This window comes from Cryptomeria japonica, chromosome 4, assembly GCF_030272615.1.
Source record: "Cryptomeria japonica chromosome 4, Sugi_1.0, whole genome shotgun sequence".
Classification (NCBI taxonomy): domain Eukaryota; kingdom Viridiplantae; phylum Streptophyta; class Pinopsida; order Cupressales; family Cupressaceae; genus Cryptomeria; species Cryptomeria japonica.
The window spans coordinates 560,091,037-560,103,590 of NC_081408.1; positions in this window are offsets into that span (position 1 = coordinate 560,091,037).

The window sequence follows — 12,554 nt, forward strand, 5'->3', positions numbered from 1 at the left end:
ACACTTACCTTTGCACCAAGTGGTATCAGAGCCTAGGAACGGCCTAGGAGGAAGGAGTTGAGAAGATCTTTGAGTGGATTGGTTGCACAAAACTAGAAATCAACCCTTGAAGTGTTCATTCCTTTGGAGCAGCAAAGATGTCAGAAGGAGAGGATGATACACTACCTCATAGGGTCACCAATGCAGAACTTGCTAAGATAGTGAGAGAACTCATGGTAGAAAACAAGAAGGTCAAAGAAGATATGGCAAAGATGAATGACAAGATAGTCAGACAGAGCATGATTCATGAGGAAGAAAGTGACAATGAAGAAATTGCAGCAACAAGGACAGAGCCAGTTGATCCAGAAGATGCAAGATTGGAGAGGATCTTGAAGGTAGTAAGGCTTGGAGACTCTAAGGTAAAAGTTGAACTTCCTTTTTATGATGGAAACATGAATGATGAAGTCTTGTTGGATTGGTTCAGTGCTATAGAAAACTACTTTGAATGTGATGATATTGCTGACAAACACAAAGTTAAGATTGCCAAGTCTAGGTTGAAGAGGCATGCATTGTTATGGTGGGATAACTTGCAGGTTGATAGGGTGAAGAAAGGTTGGCCTAAGATCTCATCATGGACAAGGATTATGGAGAGGATGAAGGACAAGTTCCTTCCTGAAGATTACAAAGTTTAGTTGTTCAAGAGAATGCATGGACTGAGGCAAAAGGAGATGGATGTCTCTTGGTATACTGAGGAGTTCCACAAACTTGACATCAGAGTTTATCATGATGAAGATGTGGAAGAGAAAGTGACAAGGTACCTTGGAGGATTAAGGTATAATATTCGAGATGAGATGAGCATGGCTATGCCCAATACTCTTGAAGAATGCTTCCATTTGGCCATGAAGGCTGAAGAAAAGTTGAAGAGGAGGCAAGAGAAGACAAGTGCTTCAAGAGGAGTCCAGAACAAGGGCAAGAGTGGCAGTTCAAGCCATGAACAAATTGAAAAAGGCAAGGACAAAGTGACTGATCCTAGAGGAGACCAGAAGAATGGGAAGAAGAGCTTCTCTAGCAAGTGCTACAAGTGTGGAGAAGATGGGCACCCATTCTACAAGTGTCCTCTAAGAGAAGCAAGGAAGAATGAGAAAAGAGTTGCTTTGGCTCAAGATGAGAAGCAGCAAGATGAAGATGAAGGGGAAGGACACCATCATTATGCACATCCAGAAGTCGAAGAATGTCTTATGGTGGGAAGATCTTCAAGTCAGCATACACCCAAGGTATCAATCTTTAGGACTAATTGCAAATGTTATGGCAAAGTTTGTAAGGTGATAATAGATTCTGGTTCCTTTGACAATCTAGTGTCATATGAGATGGTTAATAAACTTCATTTGCAAAAGATTCCACATCCTAGTCCTTATAAGATTTCTTGGATTACTAATGAACAAAATGTAGTTGTGTAGGAACAAGCATTTGTAGAGTTTTCAGTTGGAAACTACCATGATAAGGTGCTATGTGACATTGTGCCTATGACATGTTGTCATATCCTTTTGGGGAGACCATGGCAAGCCTTGAGGAGGACTTTACATGATGGGTACAATAACACCTATGCTGTTCACAAGGATGGAAGGTGATTCATACTTGCACCTCTACCAAGTGATGGATTCAAGGAGCCAAGAGTCATCTATTTTGGTAGGAAGGAGAGTATTGATTTGCAGGTCCAACAGAAGGATGAGATCTTCAACGCCATGCCTAAGGTGGAGTAGTCCTTGTTGGTGCAGAAATCAGAGTGTTTTGGCGAGCATGACAAAAGTACACATAACCAGGTTGATGAGAAGAGCAATGGGGTCATGATTGGGCAAGTTTGGTGTCCTTGGGTGCCACCAATGGAAGAAATGGAAGGTCTATCCTTGGAGGGCAGGAATTCAGTCACCTTTGACCATTTGAACTAGCTTTCAGAGCCCATACTGCAGCAAATTCATGACTATCCCAAAAGTGCAGTCCTAAAAAGACAAAATGATGTGTTTTTGCCTTTGTTGTCTGACAAGTTTGTTGCAGGGACAAAGGGAACATTAATGCAGCTTCAGAGAGGAGTTTCATGTAGTACACCACCCAGGAAGAGGAAGACAAATCCATCTTAGAGATCTGACTCTTGGGACAAGAGTTCTTTTTGTGTTGGGGTGTATGATGCAGGAGCATCCATTCAAGGCATTCAAGGTACCAAGGTGAAGAATGGTAAAAAGTCATCCAATGAAGAAAGGAGACCTATAAGGTCCTCACATGATGTAATAATGGCCATTAGAGCCAACCAAATTGGAAAAATGTAATAGGAAACCCAAAAGTTGAAAATTGCCAATATGTGCAAAATTGACAATTTTGGCCTAGAACTTGGTTTTTGGGTAGGAGATGAATTTTATGAGTAAAATAGGTTTGGAGTGTCATATAATTACCATAGGGACTGATTCCATGCATTGGATAAGCCATTTGAGAAAGTTGACAACTTTGTGTGACAACATGACAACTTTTTGTGCATTTTTTTGTTGTCAAAAGTTGCAAAATTGCATTTTTGGTGGTTAGAGGGTAGTTATCCATTTGGATTTGGTTTGGGATGATCAAAAAATTATATAAACCTTTTAATAAATCCCTAAAAAATAGAGAGAGAGGATTGGAGACCGAAATACAAGTTTTGATGCTTCAATAAAGGTGAAATAACCTTGTTTTTCTGCATTTTATCAGGTGGCAGTCTTAAACTCTTTAATTTTCCATGCATTTGTGAATTGATTTCTGTTCAAAATTGATTGGAGGTTGATCTATGATTTATTAGCTTCATTTTGATACCAAGATTGATTGATTTGGTGTCCATTTGAATAAGTTATAATCGGTTAAAACCCAGATTTAGGGTAAGCAGCAGGCTTGTAAATGTAATTTTTTTTCATTTCACTGCATGTCTTGACCCCAAAATTGGCAAGGGGCTTGGGGAAGATGTATATTACCTTATCAAACCATTGGTTTGAGGTTTTGCAGGGTTGACATCCTTGAAAGTTGTAGATTTGCAGGGTTAAGCATGATGAAGATGCTTGGTAGGGTATTGGTTTGACCAATCTACCTTAAGGAGGGTACCTTTTTATGAAGGAAACCATCTAGGAAGGTCCTAGGGATGGTGTAGGGTCCATCAATTTGATGTTAATGTGCTTGGAGGTCAGACATTGACCAAGCCCTAGTTTCCTAGGGTCTACATGCTCAAATTTGGGGCTTTCTATGTTGCAGGTGGTTTGAGTCTAATTCCTCTCATATTTAAGAATTTTATAACATATATTGCCACTGTCAAAGAGATGGAGTTTAGGGGTTAATATTTGAGGGGTGTTCCTTTGTTAAATGACCCACTTTTATGCCATTTTGCAGTCCAAAAGTTGTAGCAGCAGAGACATGGTCCAAAACAACCCCTATCAAGTTTCACATATGTTGAAGAAATTAAAAAAGGGTATCTGAAAAGCCAAACACTTTGTCCAGTTCTTTGGAAAATTTTTGAGTTAGTTTCTCTAGAAGGTCGCTACAGGGCTACAAGAGGGGCAATTAGGCCTCTTTGGCAATTCTTGGTGTTTGAGTGCTCCTTTGGGTTTTAGGTCTCAAAGTCCACCAAGACCTATTCAATTGCTTTGTGTAAGGTGTCATGAAGTGTCTTAACCATAGGTGAGTGCCTCGGGGTGTTTGAAATCCATTTTGTGTCTTTTATGCCATTTGATCTTGTTTGGGGAAGGGCTTTGAAACCTTGTATCTCCCTTATATGTCTGATTGGTTTGAATCTCTCAGTCCACCACACTTACCTCTGCACCACTAAAACCTCTACATGCACCTCTTTAATGTCTTCTCTATCCAATCTAGGAATTAGATCATAACACATACGTTCATCTTCCAAAAAAATTCTTGCATCAACAAAACACAATATAACACTACTGGGTAAGTGTACAAAGATGGTGGTAAAAAAGGGGGGTATAAGTGGACACTTTTTTTTCTTAAATCAGGTGAACTTGAACTTGGAGGAAAAATTTGAAAGCCATCTACTCAAGATATGAAGATAATAAAAGAACAACTATTGTAGTACTCTGAATCTAGTTTCCAAACTACTAAACTTTTTCAAAATTGGATAAGATTAAGGGGGTCAAATCCTTCGTGCATGAAAAACTGACCCTGATTTTTTCTAAAAAACATAACATAGTGTCTGACGTGCGCATCAAAAATGTCATAGTTAGATTTAGTATTTTGACAAATCCTTTGGCAGAAATATAGTTAAGAGTGAGCACTAGAAGATGTGTATTTTTTTGTAATTTTTTGTTCAGTATTTTGTTTTTTATGATTTTTCCAATCGAGCACATCCTCAAAATTAGGTACCTATTCATGCACGAAGCATAAGTTGCACTAAACAAATCGAAAATACAATTTTTTTTTAAAATTGTATAAAATCAAGTGCACTACAATAATATATAATTTTTAAAAAATTTGGATAAGTATATCAAAAGATATTCAAAAAATGGTGCACCTATGTCTGTGAGAACTATGGAGACACTAGTAAAAGAAATTCAATAATAATATGTTGTTGTTGTTCAAATTGAAAACAAATTATATGGTTAGAAAGCTCAGAAGATGGGTGAAAATATGGTGGCAATTTTAGAAATACCCACTTTATGAAGTGTAAATCTGATGATGACAAAGTCGATAAACCAAGTTGATAAAATAAAACACATCAAAAATGAGAGAAATGGAGGGGAATCAAACTTCCAATCCGTAGCTTTGTCATCCAGGCCTATTTCCAAGCGTAAATAGTCAAAAGCGTATACAGGGTACTTATGGTTTAAAAAGCGCATACGGGGTACTTATAGTGTAAGCAGCATGTACACGCTTCCTTTACTATAAACAGTGCGTAGCGCAATTTTATAATATGATATTCTCTGTATAATATGTGTATATACATATACATATAATATATGTATATATATAATATATTAAACATATATATACACATGTAAGTGTATCGTCTCTCCCTCTCAAATGCATACAATCTCTCTCTCTCTCTCTCTCTCTCTCTCTCCATACCCCATCCCTCTTTCTCTTCTCTCTCTCCATACCCCACTACAACTATGTCTACACTTCTATAGAAGTAAGTGAATTTATTTCTTGTCTGCAACTTCCTCTTTGATTTTTATCATGTATCCTCTCCTAAAAAAATTGACTAATGGATTTTTGTGTGTATATTGAATAGGAGGAATAGGGTTTGAAATTGAACCACGGGTGTATTACCGTGACAAACAAGGAAACCTATAGCAATATTCTTCTTGAATGTTTTTTTAATGAGTAGAGCAGATGTGGAAAATAGCGCCAACAAAGCAACATGATGAGTCAGAGTACCTGCAATATGTTTTTCAGAAGAAAACAACAAGTAGAAAGAGCATGAGGGAGAGTAACACAGATGATGTCCTGTAGAATGATAGTGGTGGGCATGCGAGAGTTCCCATGTTGTTACACAACCCCTGTCACCTAAAGAAATTAAGGTTTGTTGTGCGCATGGTAGTGGTAGTATATGATGATCATCACTTGTCAAATAGCTTGGAATGGTACATACCCATGAAAGAAATCAAGTGTGTGATTCCTATAGTCACAATCAAGATCAATCTTATAACCTTGCAATTTTAATAGCATCATATGTTTTAGAACTTAGGCAGTACTCTTAGGGTTAGGTCAAGCTCTTACACTTCCTTTTTAGTGAAGCCTCACTGTTTGTTCGCTTGGAGTCTCATTGTATGATGTTCTATTCATAACTTTAAATTTAATATATCATTTTATTAGCCCACCATATGACCCCTTAGGTGCCATTAGAGGTTGAATTGTTTCCTAAGAGGTCATATGGTATCCTGTGACCCCTTAACACCCCTCCTCTTTCCCTCCCCCCTACTCTCCCCTCTCTCTCTCTCTCTCTCTCTCTCTCTCTCTCTCTCTCTCTCTCTCTCTCTCTCTCTCTCTCTCTCCATACCCCTTCTTCTCTCCCACCCCCCTCATCTCCTCTCTCTCTCTCTTCTCTCTCTCTCTCTCTCTCAGTCTCTCTCTCTCTCATCTCTCTTCTCTTCTCCTCTCTCTCTCTCACCCTCCTCCATACCTCTCTCTCGTCCTCCTCCCTCTCACCCTCTCTCTCCTCTCTCACCTCCTCCTCTACCTCCCTCCCTCTCTACCTTCCCTCCCCCCTCTACCTCTCCCTTCCCCCCCTCTTCTCTCCCTCTCTCCCTCTCTCACCCTCTCCCCTCTCCTCTCCCTCTCTCTCCCTCTCCCCTCTCCCTCCCTCTCCCTCCCTTCCCCCCTCTTCTCTCCCTCTCTCCCTCTCTCTCTCTCCCACCCCCTCTTCTCTCTCTCTCCCACCCCCTCTACCTCTCTCCCTCTCTCTACCTTCCCTCCCCCCTCTTCTCTCCCTCTCTCTACCTTCCCTCCCCCCTCTTCTCTCCCTCTCTCCCTCCCTCTACCTCTCCCTTCCCCCCTCTTCTCCCTCTCTCACCCTCTCACCCTCTCTCTCTCTCTCTCTCTCTCTCTCTCTCTCCCACCCTCTCTTCTCTCTCTCCCACCCTCCTCTTCTCTCTCTCTACCTTCCCTCCCCCCTCTTCTCTCCCTCTCTCCCTCCCTCTACCTCTCCCTTCCCCCCTCTTCTCTCCCTCTCTCCTCTCCTCTCCCTCCCTATCCCCTCTCTCTCTCTCTCACCCTCTCTCTCTTTATCTCTCTCTCTCTCTCCCTTCCTCTACCTCTCTCTCTCTCTCTCCCCCTCTCTCTCCCTTCCCTCTCTTCTCTCCCTCTCTCTCTCTTCCCCCCTCTTCTCTCCCTCTCTCTCCTTTCCCCCCTCTTATCTCTCTCTCTCCCTCTCCCTTCCTCCATACCCCTTCTTATCTCCCACCCCCCTCTTCTCTCTCTCTCTCTCTCTCTCTCTCTCTCTCTCTCTCTCTCTCTCTCTCTCTCTCTCTCTCCCTTCCCCCCTCTTCTCTCTCTCTCTCTCCCTCTCCCTTCCTCCATACCCCTTCTTCTCTCCCACCCCCCTCTTCTCTCTCTATCTCTGTCTCTATCTCTCTCCCTCTCTCTCCCTCTCCCTCCTTCCCTCTCTCCCTCTCTCTCTCCCTCTCATCTCTCTCCCTTCCCCCCTCTTCTCTCTCTCTCCCTCCCCCTTCCTCCATAACCCTTCTTCTCTCCCACCCCCCTCTTCTCTCTCTCTCTCTCTGTGTGTCTCTCTCCCTCCCTCTACCTCTCTCAAGAGTGCGTACGAGGTACTGAAACTATTAGTTCCCTACCCTGCCATAACTTTTTTACGGCTTAGTAGCATGTACACAGTACTTATTACTCATAAGCACATACGAGGTACTATTCCCATTATTCATCACCCTGTGATAACATTTTTAGGCTTAGTAGCACGTACGCGCTACTTATTAGCCCAGAATGGGAAAAAAGGATACCGTTGAGCTTGTCAACATTTTATGGTCTAACAGTGCATACGCAGTTATTAATGTAGCATGTATGCGGTTTATAGACATAGTTTTAGTTGCCCAAGAGCCTCAACGACCTCAAAAGAAGTTTTTGAGGTTGTTGAAGGCTCCACTGGAACTGTGTCTACACTTCTATCACTATTGTATACATAAAAGTAAGTGAATTTTTTGTTTTTTCATGATTTCAAATGATTGAATTGTTGTTTTTATTAGTTTTTATTTTTGCATGGTTTCAAATGATTGAATTGTGATTGTTTAATAGTTTGATTCCAAAAAATAGTGATAAGATTCATATTTATGGTTCTTTATTTATTTTTGAGCTTTTCTTTACATATATATGTAATATGATTCTATTTTGGTCAACCGATATCAACCATGGGAAAGAACAAGCAAGGAACAATGGAACAACAAGAGACTCAAAAGGAAAGACAAAGGCAATGTATAAAGAAATTGCATGACATAAGAACAATGGGAGAAGAAGGTGTGTCATCCTCAACATCTCAATTCGATTTACCAAATGAATATATTGCACCTAATGCAATTGAAGAAGAAACATTTGATAATTTACCGTTTGAACCTAATGCAATTGAAGAAGATACCACATTGAATAATCAATTAAATGATGAACATATTACACCTTTTCTACTTGATGAATTGAATGTACATAATGCACCGATGTTAATACCTCCTAGAATCATTCGTAGGAAACCAAAGTATCTAATTGACATTGATGAGAATATATTGAAGTCAATGCCCGATAAAATGAATGAACGAACTTGTAGGAGAATGGTTAAAAGAATATGGAAAAACTATTTTAAAAAATTAAATCAAACCACAAGATGTCAATTAATTGTTCAAATGATTAAAAATTTGAATTTTAGAGAGACAATAAAAATTCTTGGCCTAAGATCATCTGAAATTAACAATGAAAGAACTATTGTCAGAAATATATTTGATGCATATCAATCTATTGGTTCAAAATCACGTAGTAAAGATTCTAATGCTACTCAACGTGTCATTACATCAACCATAATGAGCAAGAAAATAAAAAAAGATCATTTGATAAGAAAAACAAGTAAGTCATTAAACATTAGTAGAACAACATTAAGTAAAGCATTAAAGAGGCGAGAACAAATAGTGGAACCTAACAATAATTCTCTTTGGGCATTCTCGAGTAGACTACCATGCAAAGACAAGGTTGTTGTAGATGCACTAAAAACATTAATTGAAATTTTTTGGCATGACAACACAAGAGTATCGCCCAACCAAAGAGATGTTGCTAGAAGACGAATTGGGTCTAAAAATCATGAGCCACATGCGAAACACTATTTGGATATGACTCAAACTAAATTTTATGAAAGATTCCTTCAAAAGTTTCCTCAAATAAAAATTTCTCAAAGATTTTTTGAAATGTCAAAACCCTTTTATATTAAGATTAATCATGTACACAACACATGTTGTTGTAGGATGCATATTGAATTTTCCATGCATTATGATATTTTTCGTCATATTTGTTCTACTTTACACACTAATGATGTTTTGCAGGAATGTAATATACAAGCACCTCCTAAGTCAGCAAGAGAATTTATTTCAAGTGTGCTATGTAATAGACATGATGGCTGCATTTATTATAAGAAGCCTTGTTTGGAAGGTTCTTGTCCTATATGTGGTGGTTTGCAACGTTTACCAAGATGCATACATTTAGAGAGCACACATGAAATTGGTACAAAACTAGTTTCTTTCGGAAAATACAAGACAGTCACATATGGAGTAAAAGATGGAAAAAATTTGAAGAGATGTGAGCTAGTGAAAAATGATATATGTGTAGCTCAATTTATGAAAATGTTTCAAGAGAAACTAGTTTATGAGTACATAATGCATACACATAGAGCTTGATGGTTAGATGAGCAATTCAAGTTATGTAAGGACACATTTCCTCTTGGCACCATTGTCTCTATCATTGATTTCGCTGAAATTTATACACTACAACCTCAAAATGAAGTGCAATCCATGTATTATCACTCTACACAAGTTTCTATTTTTATACACATAGTATTCATGCATGCAGATGATAGAATAGAGGAGGATAGAAAGGTTGTAAGAGAGTATCACTTCTACATAAGTGATGATCGTACTCATTCATCGGAGTTTGTACAAGGATGCTTTAAAGTTTTCTATGATAGTTTAAGGGAAAGGAACATACGATACAACTGACACTTAATATGGTCAGATAATTGCACCGCACAATTCAAGAATGCAAGGACATTTTATTGGTTCACAAGGATGCATGTGACAAACGGTGTACAACATTTTTGGAATTTCACTGAGGTTGGACATGGTAAGGGAGAGCACGATGGTGTAGGAGCATGTGTGAAAAGAGCCCTAGCCAGGGAAGAATTGAAGTACGAAGGTGGTGCTGAGTTGTTAGATGCAGAAACAATTGTGCGATGGTGTAAGTCTACGATGGGTCCAGGTAATCCAGGCACGTCATTGGTTCATAGATATTTTTGGTTGATCACTTAATCTAACATTGAAAACTATCTAGATTGTTGTACAGTTGCAAGATCGAGTGACATGCATTCATTTATGAGTTCAAATTCAAGTTCACTAGTAATTTATACGAGACAGATGGTATGTTTTTTCTCTTCATGCATGTATTGTTTGTGGGAAGAATGTGAATCAGAAGAGTGGGTTGACAAATGGTCTTGTAGACTGTTGGTTCCAATTGATTCATATCAAATTCCCAAAGCACTACATTTGAGCCAGATGGAGACATCAGTGGATTTTGACCATGTATCCGACCTAGTGGATTCAGGTGATTTTTTGAGTTAATTTTTTTGCAAGTATTATTTTTGGTTCATTTTGTTGTACATCATACTTTATTTTTGGTATTAATTAACACTTTATAAAATGCAGGTAATGTGTATGGAGTTGTTGCAGAAGAGAACAATGAAGAAGGAACAGATTACTATTTGTGTTGTTGTGTTGAGCCTATAAGAAAATTGACAACCACAATCATTGATGGAGAGGGTATTGAGTACCCAATAGGGTCTGTTGTCGTGACAAGAACATGGCTTCAGAGATACCCTATCAAGAATTATGATGTTTGGTTGTTCGAGGAATTTGAAACACACAGACATATTCTTCATTTCTCTAACCTTGTTGTTGCAACAAATATTCATTTGATGAAGTATTGTGGTAGACCTCATAACAAGATTTTATGGAAAGTTCGTGAATCTTACCATGAAGCAATACTTGACACAATATGGGTTAGAGCCGATCCTGAAGGCTCACTTGACTGATTCTATGGTTCAGAGTAGAATGATTTTGAGAATTTTGTATAAATTGTTGACGAATTGTTCTATATTCATTTTTTGTATATATAAATGCCCATGAGCTGATTTTTACATGTTTAGGGGCATAATTTTGTATATTTAAGTGGCAATGAGTTGATTTGTACATATGTACATGCCTAATTTTGTATATTGAAATGGCGATGCGCTAAATCGCACATATTGTAATGCCAAATTTTGTATAAAAGCCCATGAGATGATTTGTATATTAAAATGGCGATGAGCTGAATCGCACATACTGTAATGCAAAATTTTGTATAAAAGCCCATGAGATGATTTGTAAGACAATTTTTTGTATAATCAAATAGCCAAGAGCTCATTTGACCATATTTAGAGGCAAATTTTTTGAATAATATGTGACAATGTTTTGAGTATATGTGATGTATCCCTGGTCAATCATGAGCATTCTTGATTCTTGTATAATCATGGATAATTATTTGAGTCATTATTGGGTCATAGGGGTCATAGATTGAGACTAGATAAAATTTGAGCAAAAATTGTCATTGTTGTCAAAATCAAGATAGGCCATTGTAGAGGAGCCTCGCGCGACCCCACGGGATCAAACAGATCGACCGTATGTGTCATGGATTGGAAGAAACAATCCATCAAATTTTGACAATTTTTTGGACTTAGGGCACTTAAGAGATCGCATCGGTAGGGTATGACTCTCAAAGTTCTAGTTCTTTGGGATGCACGACAGGGGCATGCCTAGCCTAAACCTACCCACTCGGATGTGCTCGCGACGTCAATTTGTGCACACGATAAACAAAATCAATTCTAGCCAATCTTGCAACTTTTCCTTGCAAGCAACTGACAGTTTTTGGAGCAAGCGAAAAAATGCTACTAATTGAAAATGGCTCCGAGTCATCAAAAAATGAGATAGGCCATTGTAGAGGAGCCTTGTGCAACCCCATGGGATCAAATAGATCGACCGTATGTGTCGTGGATTGGAAGAAACAGTCTATCAAATTTTGACAATTTTTTGGACTCAGGGCACTTGAGAGATCGCACCAGTAGGGTATGACTCTCGACGTTCTGGTGCTTTGGGATGCATGACAAGGGCATGCCTAGTATAAACCTACCCACCCAGATGCGCTTGCGACGTCATTTTGTGCACAGGACAAACAAAATCAATTCTAGCCAACCTTGCAACTTTTCCTTGCAAGCAACTGATGGTTTTTGGAGCAGGCGAAAAAATACTACTAATTGATAATGGCTCTGAGTCGTTGAAAACCGAGATAGGCCATTGTAGAGGAGCCTCACGTGACCCTATGGGATCAAACAAATCAACTGTATGTGTCGTGGATTGGAAGAAATAGTCCGTCAAATTTTGAAAATTTTTTGGACTCAGGGCACTTGAGAGATTGCACCGGTAGGGTATGACTCTCGACGTTTTGGTGCTTTGGGATGCATGATAGGGGCATTCCTAGCATAAACCTGCCCACCCAAATGCACTTGCAATGTTGGTTTGTGCACACGACGAACAAAATCAATTCTAGCCAATCTTGCAACTTTTCCTTGCAAGCAATTGATAGTTTTTGGAGCAGGCGAAAAAATGCTACTAATTGAAAATGGCTCCGAGTCATCAAAAACTAAGATATGCCATTGTAGAGGAGCCTTACGCAACCCCATGAGATCAAACAGATCGACTGTATGTGTCATGGATTGGAAGAAACAGTCCGTCAAATTTTGATAATTTTTTGGACTCAGGGCACTTAAG